The sequence below is a fragment of the Callithrix jacchus genome, chromosome 17, assembly GCF_049354715.1.
Source record: "Callithrix jacchus isolate 240 chromosome 17, calJac240_pri, whole genome shotgun sequence".
Lineage (NCBI taxonomy): Eukaryota > Metazoa > Chordata > Mammalia > Primates > Cebidae > Callithrix > Callithrix jacchus.
Genome location: NC_133518.1, coordinates 11,832,006 through 11,859,156, shown reverse-complemented (window position 1 = coordinate 11,859,156; position 27,151 = coordinate 11,832,006). Strand labels below are relative to the sequence as shown.

Here is a 27,151-nt window from a genome sequence, read left to right as displayed (position 1 = left end):
TTTTCAGCAGTTCTCAACAGGTCAAGTTTAGATGCCAGTTATGGGTACCACTGTTGCAGTCTAGGGTGGACGTCTGTCAGCCAGGTGGAGTAGAAATACAATTGAATCAAGAGAAATTCAAGTCATGGATATGTAGTCTACATGGTCATAGAGGAGAAAGTGAAGACAGGAGTTTTAAAATACAGAGAGTAGAGGGCCAGATGATTTCATTAACTAGGAGTAAAAGCATCAGTAGCAAAGCTTGACTGGGATATCCAGTATAAACTCAGCTAAAAAATATGAAAGACATATTACAATGTAGAAATCTATACATTCCATAAGAAAGTACAGCAAAGCTGTCATGGTGTTTAGAGAGTATCAGTTTAGATTGGGTAGCAGGCATACTTATGCAGATTGATCTGAAACTACAGTGTTGAGGGTATTTATTCTAGTTTCTCTCCTCTCTAGATTCTCAGAGCCTTACTAATCAATTAAATAAAATAAATTTGAGCTAAATGTTTCATGGCTTAATATGTTCTGCTTTCAGAGAATGTTCATTATGTAACAAGGGACTTCACCTTTTTATTCAAATGATCGAGGTATTTTAAGCAGTGTCAGAGTGGACAAAAGATGTAATTTAGAAGGCCAGGAGAATCTTCAGCAGCCCTCACAGAACATTTGTATGTCACAGTTTTCTCTGAAGATGTAAATGCATAGCATAAATGAAAAACACCATAGGTGTTTGCATTCTTGTCTTCAGGAATAGTTTGGGAGCTCCTTAAATTAAGTCTTATTCATTCTTAAACTACCCTTAACCTCATGCCCAGCACAATGGATGACACAATTTAAGCTCTCAGTATATGTTTGAAAAATCACATTTTGTAGCTGTGGCAATGTAGTTAGTCTAGTACAATTCGTGTCCTCATTGAATAAATTTGACCATTTTCCTTTGTGCATCTAAGTCTGAGAAATTTTCTAAAGTGAATTAAACAGTATGGCAAATGCCATTGTTAAATTTAAGAAGCTTTGGATTAATGTCATTTATAATTATGTGGAATCTTTGAATCAATCATGTTTTATTTTCAAATGTGCTTTTGCTCATCTACCATCCTGACTTTTAACATTTACTGAGGCGTTACTAGGTGTGTTAGTATGTATTTTATCTTAATCCTCTCAGCAACCTTATGAAGTAGTAACATGATCTTGATTTTACGAATGAGAAACCCGAGGTACAGGGCTGTGAAGTAATTGCTCGAAGCTCCTCAAGAGCAGCACTCAGACTTAAACCCATGAATCTGCACCCACAGCCCATCCTATTCCCAACCACCTTTTATTGCCCCAATTCTTTTTTTTAAAACACAGTTTAAATAATTTCTCCTAGATTTATTGTACTGCACCCTATGTCAGGTAGCATTTGCAGTTCTATCTCATTCAGTATTTTATAGAGACAAGCTGGTTCTATGACTGAGTCTTCATTCTATAAGGATGATAAATCTTGCATTAATATTTGATTCCTACATGATTTTGGCTACTTGAAATGTATTTTAACTTGTCAAACTCTATTTGAAGAGGGATATGAATACCTGTAGTTAGTATATCTTTTCATGTGTGCTGTAGGATATTTTTGTGCTTTCTGTCACATTGTAGCCTTTTAAATAATGCATGATTATGTGTATATTGAAAAGTATTTGTTTTAAAATATATATTTATATTGGAAAATTTAATTCTTCCTTCTGTGGGAAATAATATTGGCCTTGGAGCCTCGGGTATTTGACTGCAAAGTTCTGACGCTTGACATCACCACAATATATTATCTGACTTTGGGCAAGGTACTTGACTCAACCTCTTCATTCACAAATCGTAATCCTTCCCATGAAGGCGTATAGCAAGAATTGAATAACTGTTCACATGTTCATTCATACACACACTCATTGGTCAGTACCTAACAGTGTCCATCTTGCAGTTCTTGCACAGTATGTTTCTCCACATTTTAGTGCACCTTCATATTCAGCTGTGTTAATTCATGCAAAAAATTTGGCTAGCAATGAAATATGCTAGCCAAAGCAGAGGCTATTCCCTTTGATTCCAAAAACCAGTTCTGTCCTCTGAAGTATTTTAAATCGGGATGCTTCATGTCACTTCTGAGAGGAGGCTGGTGGAAAACTGCTAGCTCTGCTCTATACCAGCTATCAACAGGTGACAAAAACAGAACAATTTGTTTGGCATCTCAATATAATTTAAATATTGAAAGTGCCAGTAATCTAATTGTTTATGTTAGCAAAACAAAAAAACAGAAAATTAATCTAGCATCACATTTAAAAGCCACCGTTGTAGAGAAGCTAGTATAGAATAAGAGAAGCACTTTTAAAACGAGTAAACATACTTTGTGAAAAATAATTCATTACATATTAAAATTACTGTAAATAAAACATTGGCACATAGCAGGTGCTCCACAGGGAATTGGGGAATAAATTTATTCTCAGTTAAGTTTACATTCTTAGTGTAAAACATTAAACAAATGTTTTCCTTTAATGATGTGGAAGCTGAAGAAGTGGTTACCTCCTTAGCCAATGACATATCATCAGTAAATATGGACCTAGGATTTGACTGTAGTTTATTTAACCTCAAAGCTGGTGTTCCCTCCACTTCATCATGCTGGCTTGCTGTATGCAATACATTACTGTAGAAACAATATTGATGTTTTTCTATCTTCATGAAAATTTGAATGAAAGGAAGTTGTTTTAAATTTCCATGAGGAGAAATTGAGCAAAACCATAAAGAAAGACTCTTTAAAAGGACTTAAAATAATTTAAAAGAATAATAAAAATATTCAGGCTACTTTTTATTCTGTTTTATTTCCTCTTGAGTTACTAGAGAAGGCAGTAAAACACTATCCTTGAATGGTGTAAACCAAGAATCAGTTAGCGTGCCATTAAATTATAAGCTAGAATCAATTCTGAATTCCAGCTCCATGGAATTTTAAAATGTGCAGAGTTGAAATGGAGAAATAGCAAAGGCCATTGAGAGTGCTTAGGTTATTTCATTCTCATAATTTCAATATGTTAGCTTTACAAAGTCTCTAATTTAAGATTGATTGGATAATAGGAATTGATTATAGAAAAAGCTCATTCATCAATGGTTATTTCTAAAAATATGAGTCAAGTTGAGTTTTGTGTTTATTTTTATTCTGATTGCAAAAGTAATACATTGAAAAGTGCAAAACATTTTATATTGAGAAAATATAAAGAAAAAGAGTGAAACTTTCTTATGATTACGTAATCTAGAGATAGCCACTTTTAGTACCTTTGAATATTCCATGTTTATTCTCACTAAATATATTCCCCACATGTAGGATCATGCTATATAGAGAATTTTGTGTGTTACTTATTTCAGTCATTTTTTTCTTCATATTTTTGGAGAGCTCTTCAGATTTATTCTCTAAATCCCTGATCTTATTTTTCTTTTCCTGTGCCAGTTCTTGTGTTTCATGCCTCCAATGCTGATTTTTGATTTTGCCACTGTGTTTTGTATTTCTGGTAATTTTTACTCATTTAGACAAACATTCTTTGAATCTCAGCCTGTTGCTTCCTCTCATACAAGATTACAGCATTTCAAACAGACCTTGGAATCCTGTGTGTTTTCAATAGAAGTTTCAAATTCTCCTTTACTTCCTACTAACAAGTCTTTTTTTTTCTCAGAAACATTCCCCTTTTTTATTCAGCACCATGTTTCTCTTTCCTTGATTTGATGTATTACTTTTTCACATGTATCAAATTTTAAATATGTAATTGCATCCTTGGATAGAGAAGGATTTGGTGGGGAGGGGTGGGGTTCCTAGTGCTTGCTAATAGGCAGGGTAATTTTCCTTACTCCGCTTAGTCTTCATTTAGGTGGTGGTGAAATTTCCCTAGTGAATACCATGTTTTCATGGCTCACAGTGATCAATGTTTCTAGACCTTTGAATCTTCAGTGCCCATTGGCTTGGTATCACTTCCTTTAGCTCTGTTTTTAATTTTGTAGGTTGCTCTCATTCTTCCAATTAGATTTAGATAAATTTCTATTTCCCAGTGACCTACGTAGCAGCAGCACTCAATAAACACAAACCCACACACATATCTGTGTTAAGGACATGGAACACGTTGCCTACAGAATTAACAAAAATGGGTTTCTATACTTCTATTGGCTTGACGAGCAATGGATGAAGCTTATTGGAGAGAAAGTGTATTATTTTTCTTATTTCACTGGACCTTTCTTAAGCCTAGATTAATGAATTTGGGCTCGAAGAGAAAGCTGTTTAGAAGCAGTGCTGAACCACGGGTCTTACTTTTTTCTTGGCTGATTTGCTGATCACCTAAGCATTAAATTTTATATTACTGTCTTGATACTTCTCTATAGTTGTTTTTTTTTTTTTTTTTTACCTGAATTAAAAGATAGCCCAAGGAATTAATAAAATATCTGGACACACACACGCATGCACACACACACACACACACAGCAAGAGAGAATGTGACTTGAGAGAGCTCTGAACCGCCAGGTGTGTTCACGCGAAGTCGGTCCCAGGACGGACATCAGCGGCTGGACCGCCCCTGCCGACTCCTCCGCCAACTCGCCTGTCCCCTGGTCGGCCCTGTCTAGGCACGGCCCACTTTGATTTCCTCGGCTGCTTCCCTTGTCTGCTGCCTTGACGTTGGTTTGGGGTCCTTCTCAGGCATCTCTTAGTGCCCACTGAACAAGCAGCAGCTAGGACACGGGACAGATGCATTGGGGGTCGCTGATTGCAATACGATCATGTCATCTCCTCACCAAAGATTACACGCGAGACCTTTCCTGCAAACCGGACAGACTCACCTTCCAAAAAAAAAAAAAAAAAAAGGAGCCTGAGGAGCTGCTGCTGGAGCCCGAGCCTGAAGAGGAGCCACCCCGGTCCCGCGCCCCCCACCCCTCGGGAGCTCCGGGCCCTGGGCCTGGGCCGGAGCCCCCTGCGGTCAGGAGGAGAAGGAGCCGGGACTGGTCGAGGGTGACCCCGGGGGACGGCGCCACTGAGGACCCGGAGCTGGAAGCTGTCAAAGCTCGAGTGAGGGAGGTGGAGGAAGCAGCTGAGAAGCCACGGGAGCTATAGAACCAGGTAGAGAAGCAGGTGACTGAGTCCACCTGCAGGCAGTGCTGGCCCATGGTATGTCCACTGGGGTGGTGCAGGCTGCTGTGCCTTCCGTCTGTGCTGCAGTGTGGGCTGTGGTGCAGCGAGGAGCTGGAAGCTCGCTCTTATGGCTGTGGTTCGGTCAGCCGTGTGACCACACCGTGTGCCAAATGTAGTGGCCATCCCAAAGGCTTTGCGTGGATAGAGTTCTCAGACGGACAGTCAGTGAGGACTTCTTTGGCCTTGGATGAGTCCCTATTTAGAGGAAGGCAAATCAAGGTGATCCCAAAATGAAGCAATAGAGCAGGCATCGGCACAACAGACCGGGGGTTCCCAGGAGCCTGCTACCGTGCACGGACCACCGACGACAACAGTTCCCGTTCTCGATTCTGCAGTGGTTTTAACAGCAGGGCCCGGGGGCGCCTCTACAGGGGCCCGGCTAGAGCGGCATTATGGTATTCCCCTTCCTAAAAAAATGTATTAGGAGGAGAGAGGGGAAAAAATGAGGAAAGAAGGGAAAAAAAAGAATTAAAAACAATTGTAAAAATAAATGTTTTCTATTAATTTTACACAAAATTATTATTTTTGCAATAAGGATTTACTGTCCCTTATAATAATTATACTATTTAAAGTTTTTAATAAAGGACATCCTAAAAGGATTCTTCCTACCACTTCAAATAATTTTGAAGCTATTTGAAATGTACTCTCTCGTTTGGCAAATATTAATAAACCCCTTCTTTACCGTTTCAGACAAATAGCTAGAATCAAGTACTGCTAACTTCTGGGATGTGGAAATTGTTTTCCATGTTTTTGCAGCACACAAATTAGATTAATATAATTCTCAGTTGTAGAAAATCTGACACATACTGTATTTAGTTATAAGTATGATTTGTGATTCCTACAGAATAGAAAAAAATCTCATCAGCTGACGTCTCCCTATTGACCTGTAATTGTAAATTTTCTTGAATTTTAAATTTGGTCCATGTGTGTCTGTTGACTTTTAAATAATCTTCTTGATACCAAATAAATTCAATTCCACCAAAATTAATTTTAGGTAAGCTGTAGATCACGAAGTGAGTCTCTGGTCTACAAAGAGACAAGAGAAGGACTGTGGAAAATAATGGAAAATAATTTGAAATAAGCATCAAATATGCACAGTCCTCCTTTTTTCAAAACTTGTATAGAAAAATGAGTAACTTATCAGTATTGTGCTTATCTGAGTTGTATAGTCTGCGTTTTCTCCTGTCTGCCCTCTGGTGGGACTACTAATAACTAACTGGCAAGCTAAAATAATTAACAGTAGAGAATGCATTAAAAAATTGTAGGTAAGTCAGAGATGAGATTAGATGCACAGATTACTTTTAACTTGCTTCACAAAGCAGGGCATATAACATATATTACTAACAGTGTGCTAGAGGAACTAGATTGTGAAAAATGAGTGGCTTCAATTACATGAACTAAAAAGAAAAATAAAGAAGCTGAAAGTTACTATTTTATTTCATCACGTGTATATGTTTTTCCCTGTAATTGTTTGACAAATAGTGATAGGAATACCAATTACTTGACTATTTTGCCTTCCATATGTGAAATTGCTGGTTTCGCTTTTCTCTTTGAAAAAGGGAAGGTAGTTTTTTTTAACTAACTTTAATTAAATTATGATTTACTAACATCATACTGATACATACTCTTCTTCAAAGATCTGAAATGGCCCAGCTATTTTAATGAAAAAAGTGCATATGATGTAAGTGGCTTCATTTTAATGTAGTCCCCAAATTATCTGCATTTGTGCAAATCTTTCTGGGTAAAAACACTGATTTTGTCCATGTCATTCTTTTAGAAAAAGTTCAACTAAGATCTTTTGAAGTAAATCTGTAGTTAAGAGAAGCAAACATAATTTTTAAAAAATAATTTCAAATTTATTTTAGATTCAAGGGACACACGTGCAGGTTTGTTACACAGGTATATTGCATGATGCTGGAGTTTGGAGTGCCTGTCACCCAGGTAGTGTGCCTAGTACTCAATAGGTAGTTTTTCAAATATTGCCATCCTCCTTTGCTCCCCCTTCTAGTAGACCCCAGCGCTGATTGTTGTCATCTTTTTGTCCATCTGTACCCAGTATTTAGCTTTCACGTGTAAGTGAGAACATTCAGTACTTGGTTCTCTATTCCTGCATTAATTCCCTTAGGGATAATGACCTCTAGCTGCATCCATGTTGCTGCAGAGAGCATGGTTTTCTTATTTATGGCTATGTAGTATTCCATGACATATTATGTGTCACATTTTCTTCATCCAGTCTATCACTGATGGGCACCTAAGTTGATTACAAGTCTTTGCTATTGTGAGTAGTGCTGCAGTGAACATGTGAGTGCATATGTCTTTTTGGTAGAACAGTTTATTTTTGGGGGGTTATATACCCAGTAATGGGATTACTCAGTTGAATGATAGTTTTGTTATGTTCTTTGAGAAATCTTCAAACTGCTTTCCATAGTGACTGAACTAATTTATATTCCTATCAACAGTATAAAAACATTCCTTTTCTCTGCAGCCTCATCAGCATCTGTTGTTCCTTGACTTTTTAATAATAGCCATTCTGACTGGTATGAAATGGTATCTCACTGTGGTTTTGATTTGCATGTCTCTGGTGATTACTATTTTAATTTTTAAACATTTCTGTTGGCTGCTTGTATGTCTTATTTTGAGAAGTGTCATACTTTTGGCCTACTTTTTAATGGCATTATTTGTTTTTTGCTGTTGAAATGTTTAAGTTCCTTATAGACTCTGGATATTAGATCTTTGAGGGATGCATAATTTGTGACTGTTTTCTCCAATTCTCTAAGTTGTCTGTTTACTCTGTTGATAGTTTCTTTTGCTGTGCAAAAGTTCTTTAGTTTAATTAGGTCGATTTTTTTCAATTTTTGTTTTTGATGTAGTTACTTTGGAGGGCTTGGTCATAATTTCTTTCCCAAAGCCCACGTCCAGAGTGGGTTTTCTGGTAGGATTCCTGGGTTTTCTGCTAGGATTTTTATAGTTTAAATCTCTAATTCATCTTGGTTAGTTTTTTGATACTATGAAAAGATGGGGGTCCACTTTTATTCCTCTGCATATGGCTAGCCAGCTATCACAGCACCATTTATTAAATAGGAAGTCCTTTCCCCATTGCTTATTTTAATTACTTTTTCAAAGATCAAGTGGCTGTAGGTGTACAGTTTTATTTCTGGGTCTCTATTCGGTTCCATTGGCCTATGCGTCTCTTTTTGTACCAGTACCAGGCTGTTTTGTTTGCTGTAGCCTTTTAGGGTTGTTCAAAATCAGGTAATGTGACACATCTGCCTCCTTTTGTTTTTATTTTTTTGCTTTTTTAACTTAGGATTGCTTTAACTAGTCAGGCTCTGCTTTGGTTCCATATGAATTTTAGAATATGTTTTCTAATTCGGTGAAAAATGATGCTTTTAGTTAGATAGTAATAATATTGAATCTATAGATTGTTCTGGGCAGTATGAGCATTTTACTTACATTGATTTTTTTCTATCCATGAACATACAGTGTTTTCCTTTCTTGTGCATGGCATCTATGATTTATTTCAGCAGTGTTTTGTAGTTTTCATTGCAGACATCTCTCACATCCTTGGTTAGATGTATTTCATTTTATCATTGTGCCTGTTATTAATGGCATAAACAAACCTGTTTTAAAATGTTAGTAAAGCATAGATATTTTACATTTAAATTATTAAAATATGTTTGTGATTGTAAACTTTTACTAAAATAAGAAAAATGCAACTATGATCAACTAATTATTTTATAAACTGAGGCCTATTTTAATATCAGAAAGGAAATACAGTCTCCAATTTTAGGAATTGCACATCATTTTATTAAATATTTTATTAAAATTCACATCTCCTAATCAAGATTTTGGCATCTTTCTAATACTAACTGTATTATGTAAGTAACCAACCACAGTCTAGCTAAAACACTATGTATTTTTCTAAGAAATAATATTTTCTTCCCATTTGTACAAAACCCTTTGGTTAGTTGCCATGACAGCAGGATGTCATATATTTGAGAAAAATTCATGACATACTTTTGGGTTATAATTATTTTTCTTCTTTTAGTACTGATATTAAATGTTAGAGTTTTTGTTCCTGCCACTCAAAACATAGTTATAAAACTGTCTATCAGCAGCACCAAAGTAGTGGCTTGAACCTGAACAGATTCAGTTCATCATTAGAGAAAACCATTTCCTCTTTATGGAATTGGATTAGTGCAGTATGATACTTAAAATCTTGGACTCCAGAAAGCCACCTGCTTCTGCTGAGGTATTCAGGCAAAGACTCTTGGAAGCATGCCAGGTTTGTGCAGTGTTCAAACCCATTGCTTACGTGTTTGACAGTAACATCTGGTAGCAACAGATGCTGAATTCTAGAGAGCCATAATTATTTTGAGAGAAGGAGAAGTTGTCTTACACTGTTATGATCATGCTACTACCTCAGGTATTAGAAAGAGGCAATCATTTTGTACTTCCCCGGCAGCATATGTTTTCTCAATTTTGCAGATGAAATTTCTAGATCATGTACAGCATGAGATTAAGAATCATTCTATGTTTGTAAGCAACAGGTTTTAAAAGAACATAAATGATAGGATGAAAACGTTCTGTTACCTCTATATGTCTGTCTAAAAGTCATTGAGGTAAGTGCCAAAAATTCATGGTTAACCTATTACAAACAAAAGTTGATGGCAATACCTCTCTTGGTTTCACACTCTATCCTAGAGCCAGTCATAAATAAGACTGTCAGATTTTGTACCAATGAACAGATATTTTTTAGCTTTGTTTATCTCAGCTGTTAAGAATTCCCCATTTTCATTTTTTCTCTCTCAGACAGATTATTATTAAAAAGGATATGACAGGTGCCAGTACATCTATAAGTTGTTTGTCTTTTAGAGCAATATCTTATATGGTGAGTGTACCCACAAAAATAGTTTTTTGATCATATTTACTTCCAGAAATCAGAAACTGACATTTATACTTTGGTAGCATAGCCAGTTCAGATAGCCTATTTTAATTTACATTCATTTGTCATAGTTCCATACATGGGAACAAGTAATGGTCATTTTTAAGGGATATAAAGATTATTAGGGTAGGCATTTTCAGGTACAAATTGTACCTCCTTTCTGCTGCTTGCTCTGAAATTCTGAATACAAAGCTACCATTCATTGATGTATATATTCTTTGTTTCAACAAATATTAACGATAGCCTGCAATATATAAGGCATTGTGGGAGGTGTCAAATACACAGTAGTGAATGAAATGGGTATAATTTCTGCCCTCCTGTAGTTTACAGATTAGTCATAGGATTTATGAATTCAAATGCCTTCAGGGCCGAGCAGGTAAAGTTGATGAGTAAGGCTGGGAATATAAGTCTATAAATAGTGCTGGGGTTGTAGCGAAAGGAGAGTGACTGTTCTACTGGATGAAATTGAAATTCAAACTTGGTTTAAACCATGAATCATACTTGCAAAAATAAGCAGACACACCCGCAGTCCGAGCACTTTATTTGTCTGGCTCTCCCACTATGAGACGGAGCTTCTAGTAATGAATCGGAGAATGGATGTCCCAGAGAATGTGAGATCTGTGCCTGCATTTACAAGCTGGTTTTCTCACTTAGCACATATCATGTGATCAACAAATGGGCAAACAGGCACCTTGGAGAAGTCAGCTATGGAAGCCAGAATGAGCTGTCAAGTTCTTATTCACAGAGCAGCCACATGTGACTGGCTGAATAGACAGCCTGCCTTAGGCACTCACCGTCTACCGCCAACTAGTGTTCATGTTGGTTACACTGGACTGCTGCTGCTCAGATCACATTCAGCAATTCTGGCTGATATACTGGTTTGCTTTATTAGTAGTGACTTTTATTCAATTGACATCTGATTTATTATCCTATAAACGGGGGATTCTCTTTTAATTCATAGCAAATAGTTTGTTTTCTAAAGGGTGAACTGTCATGAGCTTACTTTAATGTGAATATAGGTTACACTATCTGTGGCCCAGGAGTCTCCAAACTGTTCAGCTGAGCATCATAACAAAACAACAATGAAAAACCATACATACATACATACATACATACATAGATGCACATATATACATACTACTTGACTTTATGGAAATTTTAAAACTTATGTAAAAAATAGAAATTTTTAAATGAATGAAATGTCATCAAAGGCTATGGATTAAATAATAGTAAAAATAAAATAATAAATCATAGCACCAACCAAAAATTGTAAATGCTAACATTTATTTGAGGGCCTGTTACCTTCTAGATACATCATCAGTGAAGGAAACATAGTAATTACCAAATGTATTTTCTAACTTATTCTAGTATAAAATAAAACTGTTAGTGTCTACTAATGCCATTCATTTTTACTGTTTAACAGATTAAAAGTAATGTATTCCTTGTAGTTTGTATTTATTTTTAATAGTTGTTATTAATTGGATTAGTCTTCAAGTATAAGTTGGATATTTTTGATTAATGGTTTATGAGTAGGGTTATATTGTGGAACATTATCAGCAATAATTCCAAACATTGAAAATAAAATTTGGTATAATCAAGTAATAAAGATATCTAGGCTTCTGTAAGAAAATAGCAACATTTGGTCATGTTTCTAAGATCATAGATCTAGTTATTTGCCCTTGTCCCTAAAAGGCCATCCCATGGTAAATTAACCTAACACAAACATGTTCTATAGTATGAACATCAAAATATTGTGAATAAAAAGTTAGACATTGTTTGATTGCTTCGTTCTGCAATGGTCCATGAAATATTAGGACTATGATACTTATACTAAAGATACTTATACTGTTATTTACACTTTTTTATGTATATTGGTACATAATTCCTAGGGAAGATTAAAGAAAACTGGCACATCAAAAATATTGTATAGAAGTGAAATAAGGATCTGATAGTGATGGGGAAATATTACATGGATATTTAACAATTACTACATTATTTAAAATTCTAATGTATCAAATGAGTGCAGTGGCTCATGCCTGTAATTGCGACACTGAGTGGAGGTCAGGAGTTGGAGACCAGCCTGGCCTACATGGTGAAACCCCGTCTCTATTGAAAATACAAAAAAATTAGCTGGGCGTGGTTGCAGACACCTGTAATCCCAGCTACTTAGGAGGCTGAGGCAGGAGAATTGCTTGAACCTCAGAGGTGGAGGATGCAGTGAGCCAAGATCATGCTATTGCACTCCAGTCTGGACAGCACAGTGAGACTCTGTCTCAAAAAAAAATCTATTGTATTTAAATGGGTCCCTAATAGAAAGTACCCAGGGAAGCCATGAGACTTTATTATAAAATAGAAAAATTACACATTCATAAGTAGCAAATAGCTTCTAAGGTAGAGCTGTATACATATCTTTTATATTTTCATATTTTTTTTCTATTTTTATTATTTGAGAATGTGTATGTCTTAGTAACAGGAAGTATACAACTTACCTCTTCAAAATCTAACTCTAAAATTTCTCTTGCTGAATTGCTCCAAACCTTAAAGGTTTACATGTTTCAAATGGTGTCTAGCTTCTCCAGCCAAATGGTGGGAGAGATAGTCTGCTCTTTCCAGTCTCTAGCTGCTGTTGCTTTTCTGTACTGTGTCACGTCAGTGTCAAAGATAGGACTGCCCATCTAACAAATGATGCTCTGTGATGCAATGAGGCCTGCCTTTCCTACAGCCAGTTACTCAGCTTGATTCCATGAAAGGACACTTGCACTGTCTCAGTGGGAGGTTGCCCTGTGCATGAGTCTGAAGGGATGCAGCTCTTCACATACAGTTTTTCAGTTCAATATGGAACCTTGTCTGTGGGTCCCATTCTACTATAGGGACAGTGGGTCAGCGCTAATCTAACTTTTCCCACATTGTAAACCCCAATCTACTATTACTAGGAGATTTTAGGATTCCAGTAAATTTAAAGTTTAAACAGTTTAAACAGAAACAACTTTATGCTGTATTGAAAGAAGAGATCACCACTCATTATGTAATACCAAAACAGTAAAGTAAGGAATTGCTGTATTAGTCTGGCCCAGTCTGACTGAGCAAGGCAAACTGCTAGTGTCATTTAGTTTATTGGCATGTAGATTACTGAACTGGGGGTGGGTTGACCTAGACCTGGAAAGCTTTTTCACTAGAGTGAGCACAGGGCTGATTTCCTGTGTTTCAAAGAGTGAGGCTGTCATTGATTGGTTGGTTTTCAGAGGCTATTCAAAGAAGGGAGCTGTCATTAGCTGATTAACAACCAGTTCTGAAACTGTAAAGCAACTAGGCTTTTTCTACACATATGGAGACTTTAAAAATTCCCATCTTTTTCCCCAACTAATGGAACTACTCACTCAATTTGTAGAAATTCTTTTCAGGGGATTTGCCCAGAGTTTACTCAAAGTGACTCCTTCTTTGAAGTAATGTCCAGTGTGACTTAATTTTCCAGCTGCTGATTTCTAGGTGATTTCAACATGCATCTACTTATTTTTTTTATACCTGAGGCTTCCTCTAATGATTTCAAGGAGATTTTCTAGTTCCTTTATCAGAAAAATCCTATAAAAGCTATATATCATTTCTATTGCATTATCCTTCTGGACTATGAAGATTGAAACCATTAATTGTAAGCGTAATAATATGGTAAATCATCTGTCTACCCAAAAAAGGTAAATCTTAATTATTATAGAGGCAACATACCATTGAAGTTAAGAGCATAGATTTTGAAGGACAGATTATCTGTCACCTACTTGACAGGTAACCTTGAGAAATTTATTTAATCTCTCTTTTCTTATCTGTAAAATGGAAGACAAATATTTCCTTTGTTATTGGGTTTTTATTAGGATTAAATAAATTACCATCTGCAAAATGTTAGGACGATGCTAGTACATAGCACTATGTGAGAACAGTGTGTGTATGCTTGCTTGCTTTTATTACTATTAATATCAGAGATTTTTAAAGCCGTTTTTCTTCTGGATAGTTGAGAACATAGGAAAAAAGCTTTTGAACCTGTCATTATGTTTGCTATATCTTTCTTACTTCTGAGGAATAATGATGGATGTTTTTGGCACCTAAACTGTGAAGAATTAAGAATATAGTTAAACAAAATATAGCAGAGGGATCAAAATCTCAAATGTCTATTTACCTTGGACGAATGTCACTGTTTGAGGATTTGTAGCAAATCATAGTAATGTCTTTACTCTATAACCCTGTTATTTTAAAAAATAAAATAATTTGAAAATGAATAAGAGCAAGCTTTAATTAAATATAAAGGGGCAAAATGTCAGAAACAAGAGTTGAAGGTGTGTGAAAAAGTGCAAAGGAGTCCCTCAGATTTTGCTCTCATGGCGATATTACAAACTGACTACATTCAAATGACGTTGAAGATTTTAAAAAGCCCATCTCAGTCAGTGGTCCTCCACTGTAACTGCATGTAACAACCCCCTGGAGAGGTGACAAATCACAGGATGTCTGAGCCCCACCTCAGATCACTGAGGCAGTGGGGCCTGGGCATCAGCAGTTACCAGGAGTGTTTCAGTGTTTCAGAGCTCTCCAGAATATTAAGTGCAAAGTGCACTGGGCTGAGAACTGCTGAAATATTCCAGGTATTTCTTGGCTAGTGCGTATCTGTTTTGTGTAACAGCTGCAGCAATTGCCCCTTTTACACTTTCTTCTTTATCAGGTGTAACTTGTTTGCCTAAACTTTGACACTGATGCTGTCAGACTCAAAGTGACAAAAACCTACCTGGCTAGCAAACCAAAGCTACAGAGCCTTCACCGCAGCACAACTAGTTCAGGAAACTTCTGGTAATAAAGGAATGGGAGAATAAGGTTAATGACATTTTTTGTATTAGGAGTGAATTCACGGTACTTTAAGTGCATAGTGGGGTTTTCTTCTCCTTTTTCTTATTAATGATCTTTTCTATTTGCTTTATGCTATGTCTTGAATATAGCTATGTATGTCATGTGTGATTATTAGTCATCCTGTTTTAATAAATAGTTTATATTTCTCTAGATATATATGACTATTACATTTAGAATATGTAGCCAGTGTTCCCCAGTAACTGGTCATTGGAATCATCTCAGAGGCTTTTAAAAGAGACAGATCTCTGGGCCTCATCCAAACCTATTGAATTAAAACTTTGGAATTGTAAGACAAGCATTGCAATTTTTTCAAAAAAGCTCCCCACATAAAGGAAATGTCCAGCCATGTTTGAGGGTCACCTGTGCAAGAGATGCAGATAAAGCACTGAAAAAAAGACAAAAAAACAAAAACAATAACATGCTAAGAGAAAAAGAAAACAAATGGATATTAAAAGGTAGCAACCATTTTGAGGAAACAGTAAAATAAATTCTTATAAAAGAAGTGTAATGTCTGTTTGAAGATGGTTATTTACAAAGTGGCAGGTAAAATTCAGGTCTGTCAATATTTAAGGAGGTGGAGTAAATGTGCCTTTGAGGTTACTGTTAGACTAAGGGTTATTGTTTTCAAATTTAACTGGTTGTGAGGGAGAAGTGAATACTTATTCTTCCACATCTGAAGCTATCCAAGAACCTGAGTAAAATACTGAAGAGAATCATGGATTTAAAATGAGACCGTAATGCTTTTGATCCATGTTAGATTTCATGTTCTTTATTCTCAGACAAATCTTTAGATAAATAGCTCTGCTACCTCAGTGAAGATAGTATTATTAATGTTTTGCATGAGTGAAATTCATTATTCAAAGATGAAATATGTGATTAGTGTATATTGAATTACTTATAATGTGATCGATGATTGATCATGCTTATTATTTCCTACAATGCTTTTTTATATGAACACTATGATGAAATCATACTCCTCACAGCTTTGAAAGGTATTAAAAAAAAGATATTCTGCAGTTTGGTGTAATAAACTAATGTATTCTATATTTTTATGTTATTTTAAAGTAACTAATGATGAAATATTGATTAGTTAAATATTATTCTTTACTGAATTACTAAATTTGTGGTAGAAAAAGTAGTAGATTGCCTATCCTTCAAAAATGCTGACCAGAGGACCTTGGGAACTAGGTCACCTAGCAATAACAACTTAGAACTTCTCATGGGGTTGTGGGTGTCACACACATAGTTTTATACAGCTACCCTACAGAAAAGTGGGGAAAAGGTACCTCTAGACCTCGTGGGTTCAAGTCAAAAAACAGCTGATTTAAATAAGTTAAGCTGTGGTATCTCATCTACCTGGATTCAGTACAAAAGAGCTAATCAAGTCAGGTCCAACACATTCTCTTAACTCCATGATGAAGTTTCTTTATGTAACAGAGCCACTGCCAATAAGTGTCACATTCAGCCTCTGCCTCTATTTCTTTTTCTTCATTTTTAAAAAAGGAAAGAAATCCAGCAATTGCTGTCAAATTACCTGTCTTCTTTCAGTCTCTTAGAAAAATTGGAAAAAAAATTTGTATGTATTAGTTAAAAAAAGTCATTAAGATACTTTTAAGCTAAAGTTATAAAAATGAACAGACCTATATTAACCTTCATGATGCCTACCTCCAGTTGCCCCTGTGAATTATATCACCAGAATAGTAAAAGATTCTCTAAACATATGTGAAATACAGCATGAACTGTAGACAGCAGCATTATGTAGTTGTAAAAGCTGGAATTTTTAATTAAATCTGAGTTGAAATATTGCTTGTTTCTATTTTACATTTCTTTCACTTCTCAAAACATCAGTTTTATCATTTCAAAAATGTAAAGAATAATACCAGTCAGAGTTGCTATCATTTACACATATAATATTTGTAAATAACTTGACATACAGTAAGCATTAGGCAATAAATGGGCATTATTTATGTTTTAATTGTGTGTGTCTGTAAAATTAACAAGTAAACAACTCTGAATCAACCTCCTTATTAGGAACAGCTCTAAACTTGATGTGGACATCTGTTCTTTCAACCATATTTAAACAGTAATGCCATAGGATCAGCTTGCTGTCACTTACCATGTGTAGAGCCACAAAAGCTAGTTGAGGATGAAGAGGAACGAGAAATCATGCTATTAACTGGGATTTCCCAATTGATTGTCATCTCCCATGTTTAACTAGAAAGTCATCACAGAGAACAGTTTCTATTTTTTGGGATAGATGTAATTCAATGCAATGCCAGATGGTGATTAACAGCTTTCTAAATAATTCACGGGACTGAAGTTGATCAACATAGAGAATTCATTTCCTACCTGAATTGGTGAATGGGCTATTCACTTAACTTATCAAACTCTAATTTTCCTGAAAAAATTACAATTAACAGTTCACTCTAATATTCTACCCACTAAAACCAAAGGAGTTCTAGAAAAGACTTACATAACTTTTTTTTTTTTTTAATTTTTTATTGGATTATCGGTTTTGGGGTACATGAGCAGAGCATGCAAGACAGTTGCGTAGGTACACACATGGCAGTATGCTTTGCTTTTCTTCTCCCCTTCACCCACATTTGGCATTTCTCCCCAGGCTATCCCTCCCCACCTCCCCCTCCCACTGGCCCTCCCCTTTTCCCCCCAATAGACCCCAGTGTTTAGTACTCCCCTTTCTGTGTCCATGTGTTCTCATTTTTCATCACCCACCTATGAGTGAGAATATGCGGTGTTTCATTTTCTGTTCTTGTGTCAGTTTGCTGAGGATGATGTTCTCCAGATTCATCCATGTCCCTACAAATGACACGAACTCATCATTTCTGATTGCTGCATAATATTCCATGGTGTATATGTGCCACATTTTTCCAATCCAGTCTATTATCAATGGGCATTTGGGTTGATTCCAGGTCTTTGCTATTGTAAACAGTGCTGCAATGAACATTCGTGTACATGTGTCCTTATAGTAGAACGATTTGTATTAAAGAACTTTGTAGAAGAAACATATTCTTCCTTTACCTAAATCTTAGTTTTTGAAGAGTTTTCATTAGACATGTGACCGGAATCTAGGTGGAATCATTTATTTCTTCAGTCACCAAACGTTTGTTTTGTGCCTACTATGTTTAAGGTACACTCAGAGTCTAGCTGAATCATATTCAACATACCATGTCACAGTATTTTTGGCACACGTCAGTAGGGTTACTGATTTTCTGGTCTCATTTGGCAAGCAGAGAGACCATTTTTGTTTCAAAATAAGGGCAGTTTTCACTTCAGGTAGAAAAAGCAAGAACACTGTGGTTTGCAATAACCCATTTAGCACAAATGTTACACTATTTTGAATTGGTAGCTCAACAAGCAAAGCAACCATCAGGAGCTCCAAGCTTGATGGCACAGTTCATTGTTGAGGCAAAGGGATGCATTGGACCTGTTTGAAAACTGAGAAACAGAACTTTGGATTCCAGCTTACTTCAAAATATTTACTCCAAAAGTAGTTTTATAATATGAACATATCAAAAGAAAACTAAGTGAAGTAAAAATAGAGATGATATATTTGGCTTTATGAAGTATTTTCATAATTTTAAGAAAGCAAATCACACTATTCTAATATTTTTTTGTCTTCTGAAATCCAATGTTTAAAATATAAATATAAATAGCAGTGTCTTTTTACAGTGAAGTTTCTTCTGCCAAGAAAAAGGAGCAAAGAGAACTTCTAATCAGGAAAAATAGAGTTCTTGAAATTGTCAGAAAATAGGAATAAATGTATTCATTTAAATTAAATTTAAATTAAATAAACATTTAAGCTTAAATGTTTGAAAATATTATGATTTGATAGTGAATAGATATATTGGAATGATGCAACACTGAAAAACTGTATACTCATTGCAAACAGATTGCAAAAAAAAAATTACTAAAATTTCAATTATTTTCTATTTTTGAATATATGTTAATTATAATGAACACATAATCCAGTTAAGTCATTAGTGAATTTTTACATGATTTTATAAGTTTTAGAAATCAAAGAGATAAAGGAAAAAGTATATTAATTTAAGAATTCACTTTTTATTCTAATAAAACTTATAAATTCAGACTGATTTTTTAGCTTAATAAAGATGGATGACTAAATCATTTTAGATTAATGTATTCTCAATTTTATTTTCAGATATACAATTAGCTACAAGATCAATGAAAAATCAGCCAATCATATCTGGAAGATTCTCACAAAAGTGTAAAAAAGAAATCTTAAAGAAAAGTCTTGGGTTTGATTGATAGCAAAACTATAAGGACCAACTTAACAGAGTTACAGAAGTGTATTTTTAGCAAAAAGCAGTGAATTTGAGTAATGTGTGTGTCTGAGCATATAAAGATGCTGAATTGAAGCTTTATTAGAATTGTGGTCCAGTGTGAGAAAGAAGGGTTGGGAGTTTTGTTTTACACACGCACACCCATCATAATGTGTATCTTTGAATTTAGCTTTCATGAGATTTTTGACAGCAAGTGAAATAATTTTGTAATCTCTCTAATATTTTCATCATTTTCGGTGGCCAATTTATGCAATGCCTCTGGGATAACACCAAGAAGTTTTCAGAATCTTTTATAGGTAGTTCAAAGCTGTTGCATAAAGGAACATTTTTGGTTTCTTGAAACTACTTGGGACTATATTTGAAATAATAAATTAGTCCCATACCTAAGTAGTTTTTTTAAGATTATTGAAGTAATAAAAGATGTAGCAAATGATTTTTTTCATCTCTCTTTTAATTAATTAATTTAGAGACAAAGTCTCACTCTGTTTCCTAGAATGCAGTGCAGTGGCATGATCTCAAGTCACCGAAGCCTCTGCCTCCCAGCTTCAAGCAATTCTCCTGTCTCAGCCTTCCTGGTGGCTGGGATTACAGGTGTGTGCTACCATCCCCAGCTACTTTTTTGTCTTTTCTTTTCTTTTTTTCAGTAGAGATGAGGTTTTGTCATGCTGGCCAGGTTGGCCTCAAACTCCTGACCTCAAATGACCCACCTGTCTCAGCCCCAAAGTGCTGGGATTATAGTTGTGAGCTGCCGTACCTGGATGCAAGTTATTTTCTTGAAATTAAAGTGTTATTCACTTTCACATATGTCACTAGTACAGGGGTAGGTTTGATTACATTAATTTGTTGCCAATATTAGCTACCAACTTTGAATTGATCTTTCATTTAAATTTGTTTTACAAGGGGTTAAATATAGCAATTGTTCATAAAAGGCTTACAAGTAAAATTTTACAAAAATATATATGTATCTTTGCTTGTAAAAGTATAAGCAATACTTAATTGCTCATCTGTTAGAAATAATGATTAATTCAAAATATTTGTAACAAAGATAAATAATTATAATCCCGAATAGCCTCTAAGAGTTTCAGAGTTAAAATACTTTAACCATTTAAGGAGAGATCAAATTTTAAAAAAAAATAAGTTATGCCAATTTGGAAGTTATTTTTTTCCTATATTTTACCAGGAGTAATTCATGAAATTAATATGTATTTCCAAGGATTAGCTCTGTATCAGTAAATTTGTATTTGTATTTTTCAGAAAGTGCTTATAATATAACAAAATGTATCTTGGAATTACTTTTTTGGTAGGCTATTTATTTAGTGAATTTAGTCAAATGTGTGCAAAAATTTTACAAAAAAGCAAAGAACCAAAGAACTTCAGAACCATAGAACTTCAATTATACCACAACCACAAAATGATAATCATAAATGATGATCAATAATCATTTCATTTTAATGAGTTTTCTCCTGTGTATTCTCCATGGCTTTTGCAGTAATGATTTCGGCATCACAAATCTGATGAGTCCAGGTTCTTGTCTGCAAGCTACAGAAGCCAACTTAGGCTAACCTAAGCAAAACAACAACAAAAAGAAACATTTACTGGACATAAAATAAGTAGCTCATGAAATCAATATGAAGACTGCAAGATGACAAAAAAAAAGATTCAAAGTTGGATAAGGAGGAAATAAAAGCTAGGATAAGGGCTAAGAGGTGGCCACACAAACTATTTTACTAGGATATCACTGCTGACCAGGCCAGGAATGCTGTAAAATCCTCATGGCAATGCCATAGATAATTACCTAAATAGCTCCATGTTGTTATACCATTGCCTCGAGGCTGAAATTGCCAGGAGGGAGCAGGGTAGACATCAGGGTAGAGGATCCAGGTAGTTATCATACCTCTTCAGCTTCAGTAGTAGATATAGAGTCTGTTTTTCACCAAAACTTAATCAGAAACCAACCCTCCGACCCTAAGAATGATGCTAAGATTAGCACTTACTTTTTTTTGGGGGGGGGGTTTGCCCAAACTCCTATAGCAAGTAAAGAGCACTGATTTATATTCTTCTTATAGTCTAATCATATATTTTATTGCCCTATCATAAAGAAACAGAAAATTAATGACTTAGCAGTCTGGCTGTCAATCAATTATTGCAGTCATTCTGATGGTGTCTGGTATACGTGCCGGTAACAACTGAAGCAGTTTACATCATTCTCATAACCTGAACATCTAATAACATTTAAAATTTTTTTTTGCACAGTCATATCTTGGTGTGACTTTCTTTCAGAAACCTTTCTGTCCTCTATTTTATCACAGTTAGAACAATTGAAATCTTACCCTATAATCTCCTAAGCTTTTACTATTCAGGACTGTTAGATAGTTTTTGCTGCTGCTGAAGGCCTTGTATTAATTAAAAGCTCATAATCTTCAAACAGATTTGGTTGAAAATATAAACTGAGTTTTGGGTAAAAGGCTATTAAATTTCTCCTTTTTGTAACCAGGAATTAGCATGATATTTCCTATCCCCGTCAATTAAATGCCTTGACCTTTCCTTTTCCCAGGAGAGCCCACATTTTATTTATCCATAATGTCGTGTATACCTTCCCCCTCCTCTAGTATATTAAAAATTTACACTGCACTATATTGTGTTGTCTATATAGATATCCACAGTAATACAAACTGCAGGTTGAAATCATATCAATACATTTAATGTTTAATAAATAATGCTTAAGGGGCAGTGCTGTGGAGTGGAAGTGGAGGTATCATTTGCCATGTTTATGAAAGAATACCAGAGGTTCCTATTTTCTTCAGCTTTGATTGCTTCTCCTTCTTGTACACAGCTAATACAAATCATTTATGCCTCTTGAGTATGCAATATGAAACTAAAGTTTCCCTACATCCTCATACTGTCGCAAACCCTCTAAGTGATCCTTGCCAGGAACCAGCACTCAAAGAGAAAGTTAATATTCCGGGATATTCAAAAAAGTTTATTTGATTTCATTTTCCAGGGAAACTTTGTCAAAGTAAAGCTAAAAGACAGGTGTATCTTGAAATTTGTTTGTTCATATTAATTTGTATGCTTGATCCTTTGTTGTCTTTTCTCTCTTTAGGCAAACAGATACCTGTATATTATTTAAATAATTTGAATCAAATATTTGTGTTTTAACTTTTAGAACATTTTCTGACCACACAAATATATAGGCTTGCTTTCTTGCTTGCTTGATTTATTTATTTATTTATTTTACTTTAGGTGCCTACTATATCTGGCATTTCTCCCTCCTTAAGCATGCAAATATTGTTGACATATGAAGAAAGCCTAGATAAAGTTATATAGCATGGAACTAATTATTTCTTTCTTTTCTCAGAACTTGAAAATGTGTATCTTTGACAAATTTCTCTACTTCGATCATCATGATATATTTTGTTTCTGAAAGTGTCTGAGTTAGTCTGTACTTAGTTCAAAGAGGCAAGCAAATTTTTATGTTATGCTTCTGGTTTATATGAAATGAAGGTGATGTTGCAAGACTAGAGGTTAGTTGCAGAACAGGTTTGAAAGACTGAAAAAAATCATCCAGTTTTCCACTTTAAAAAGTTTACCCCTGACACAAAGGCCAAGTTCAGAATGATTATGTGTGTTCTTTCTACCTCCAGATTGTATACACTTACTGGAAAACATCCACATGCTTTTTAAATGATGGATGGCACATGATTATAAGATATTTAGAAGAGTTATGAAGTAGTTTGCCAATGTAGTTGCTGATTTTGCCTCCAGAGGCTCAATTTTTGGTGGTATTCCCTAGTTTAAATGAAAAAGAGGTACATGTATTAAGGTTTTTAGGTAGTTTAAATAGATAGAAAAATATGGAAATTTAACATGAACTGAAATTGGTATACTTAAACAGAAGCAAATAAATATGAAGATGGAGGGGAACCAGGAATAAGGACAAGAGTGAAAATCATAATATTCTACCTATGAAGAGTATTAAGAGTAGGGGAGATGCTGATTTGTGTTTCATTATTTGCCTATTACCATAACAGCTCTTCATATATGACTAGTATGAAAAGACCTATGGGTCTATAGTCCTGATATTTTTTCATTTCCTATTCTATTGTAAATTGATTTTCTTTTCAATTCATCTGTTTGGACTCACGTGGTAGAGTTACATAGTTTTCTTTCTGTGCTTCATTGCATCTTTTGGTTCGTACAAGCCTTGGGTGAGTACCAGAAGGGCAGCTGCTCACACACTGGGGAAGAAAATTCAATGATTCATGAGCACACACAGGAAAGTGCAAAGACTGTTAGTTCTTGATGACAGTCTGCAAGATTCCATTCTCAATGATGCAGAAATCTGAATGTGAAACAGGTTCGAATCTTGGCATTTTGCCAGGAATAGCTAGTTGTATTGAAGTGTGTAAAGCAAACACTACACAGATTTGGATGCTTATGCAGGAAGTTAAAAATGCGATTGCATATTCTACCATGAATGGTAATATTTTCTTTTTAAATTAACTTTAAGAATGAATAATAAGTTCAATTTCAAGACATTTTAAAAATAGCCTTTTTTGCTTTTTTATTGACAAAATAAATCCATGTGCATTAAATAAAACTTAATATAGCTATAAAAGAATAAAAAGGAAACATCACATTGTCAATATTAGACAGATCAATGAGACAGAAAATTAACAAGGATATCCAGGACTTGAACTCAGACCCGGAACAAGTAAACGTAATAAACGTTTATAGAGCTCTCCACCCCAAATACACGAAACATACATTGTTATCAGTACCACATCATACCTACTCTAAAAATGACTACATAATTGGAATTAAATCACTCCTCAGCAATTGCATAGCATTTCACAGGTAACTTTAAATATTGGTTGGCTGCTTGTTTGTTATTTTCCTCCCTTATTCCTTCCTGTCTTCATTGTTAAGCACAATTATTGGCATAAAAGAGTTTTCAATTACCATTTTTAGACTGCATTCTAGCCTGGGTAATAGAGCAACACTCCCGTTCTCTCTCCCTCTTTCTCTTCCTCTTTCTTTCTCTCTCTCTTTCATTAAAAAAAAAGAATAACAAGGAAAAAGAATGAGTAACCCATTAACAATATATAAATATGTATATGTGCATATGTTTATATATGCACATATTAAATGCATAATTTGTTACATATATAAACTTATATTCTGCAGTCTAGAATGAGCATCTTCTTATCACATTTTATTCTAGTTTCGTCAATATTCTCTGCCCATTCTTTGCCTCAACTAATAGAAATAAGGAATGGAAGAAAAGAAGCTGGGAAACTGAATTGAAAATAATTTAACTCCTTTTAAGGGATAAAAGTATTGATTTTTACTATTTATAACATTTTCAAGTTATTTAAGAAGTTCAAAAACTTATGCATATTAGTTGATCAAGTACATATTGCAAAATGGCTTGTATAAAATGAACAGTAAGTTTGAAAAATATTGGTTACTTTGGCCAGAAAAGCATTAACTGGGAAGAGTTATACACATGATGTGGAAATTAGGTTATATGGCAAATTTGTAAACTGTGTTGATGAAATGAAAAAAGCAAGTATCTTTCAATGATAACTGTAAGAGCTAACAGATTTGGGGGTGGCTCTGAGGAAAGACTTTGAAAATCACAATGAGCATTCTCGAATTTGTATTCTGAGTCTTTGCACCAACTCCTTTATGAATTACTCCCTGAACTACAACCAAATGTAACAGAAAACAAAACATTAGACGCAGACAAATTGTAGAGAAAGGTAAATGGATGTCCTATATGTTTCAATAAGCTGTGCTTTCTTATTCGAACTATTTTCTGCCACACCCCTTGCCATGTATGCCTTCAGCAGGTGTTTATCGCACACCACTCTGGGACACGCAGTTCTGTAGACACAGGTGATGAAGTGGTGAATATGCTAAATCTGTCCACGTGGCACTTACATTTGACTTCTAATCTATTATTATTCAATTCATGCATTCTTCTTTCTATGAAGCCTTTCTCAACACCTAAGCCCAATCTCTCCCTATGCTTCCATAGTACTTCAAAGAATGACGAATTGTCGTCCTCCTAATGTGCAATGTTTTAAAGTTATTCTTGTTTACTTGACGATGAACTTCTTAAGAGCAGATTTTCTGGATTAGTCTTTCAATCTCAGTGTCTCACAGGATTCCTGGCCCCAGATGAATTCTTGATAAATGCTTATATAGTGAATGGTTAAATCAATCAATAAATAACAATAAATGAATCAATAGAGTATCTTCAATAGAACAAACTGAAAATTAAAAAATTTAAATTCTAAAATTTAAGGTTCAAAGAAGTTATAATTAAAAGTTAATAAAATCACTGAGTTGCCCTTACATTTGTGTATCAAATCTTGGAATTTGGGGAAAAAATATAATGATGGCAAGGCCATAAAACATTCATGTAAATTTCCTAAGAAGTGATTTAGCTTCCCCCCTTCAAAAAGGGTTTCTGTAAATTAATGACCATAGCGTGTGCTGCTAAGTATATTGTGTAATCTTTTTCAGATGTTGAAGTGTTTATCATGGAAGGCCCTGCACATCTCCTGTCATAGGATGCACCTCTCTTGCTGACTCACTTTTAGTATCCCTCTCTCTGCCTGATACTCTTCCCAAATACGGAGATACCTCAGATTCCAGAGGTGTGCATAGCATCTTTTGTTGCCTCCCAGTACCCTTCACTCCGATTGATCCACCCTCTTCCCCTCATTGTTATTTGCTGATATCTCTCTGTTTATTCTCCTTCTTTTGGGAATAAATATGTGGACTTTGGCACCAGCCTCACATTGGTTATCCTGCTACCATTTGCTGACTTCTTCAATATCACCATCTTCAGCATATAATGGAATCCACTTTTTTTTTTCTTTTTTTTTTAACTCTTCTAAAGTCTTACAAAAAAAAACTTAGTATATATACATACTTGAATTGTTACATGCTCTTAGGTTTTACCATCTTTTCCTTCAGAGTCATGACTTAGAAAATCTGACTCCTTGAATATAACTTTCTCAGTATTGTTCCCCAACTTTTCCCAATTCGATTGCACATGAACTTATTATACAAACACACAAACAAAACAACACAAAACTACTTTTATTCTGACTTGTGCTTCTGATTCTCACCCGATTTCCCTTGCATTCCAAAATTTCTCACTCTCTCTCCATTTCTTCCCATTCATTCTTTGCCCGCCTCAAACGGTCTTTTACCTCTATTCCAAACATCCAATCACAAATACCACTAGCTGCCTTTCTACTAGAATATCTAATGGATACATTTGTGTCTTGATTCTACTGTCTCTCAGAAGCAGTTAACATTCTTGGCAACTATGTCCTTATGAAGAAACCCTATTCTTTTGGACTTGTAAAACACCACACATTTTTAGTTTTCTCATTGTTGTTGGCCATTTATTCTGAGAATTTACTGACATCATATCCCCTCCTTTACCACTGGAACCTAAAAGGTTCTCTATTCATAGATGGTTTCATGTATTTCCATGGATTTATCCACATCTTTCTACTGATTACTCCAATATTTATATACCTGCCCTTGTTCTCCTCAAAATCAGGTTCCATTGACCTCTCTAACCCTCACAGCATGTCACACTTTGCATTTTCTCAAATGGGACCCTTATATTTTTCCTCACAATGTCATAATCCTCAACCAATCTTACTTTTGTTAATATATGAGATCACCTTCCACCCAGCTACTCAGCCCCTAACTCACATCTCATCAATCGTTTAATTCTTTGGTTAGTTCTCCTAAATGTGGCTTGAAATGCTGCTTTACATTCATATTTTGTTT

General features: G+C 35.1%; 1 protein-coding gene and 1 pseudogene across 14 annotated transcripts in view; both read left to right on the top strand.

Annotated features, from left to right (window-relative positions):
* Window positions 1-27,151, top strand: part of NAALADL2 (N-acetylated alpha-linked acidic dipeptidase like 2) — a 1,449,120-nt gene that overhangs the window by 735,025 nt on the left and 686,944 nt on the right. The window lies entirely within an intron of this gene.
* Window positions 3,847-5,625, top strand: LOC108588911 (polyadenylate-binding protein 2 pseudogene; annotated as a pseudogene).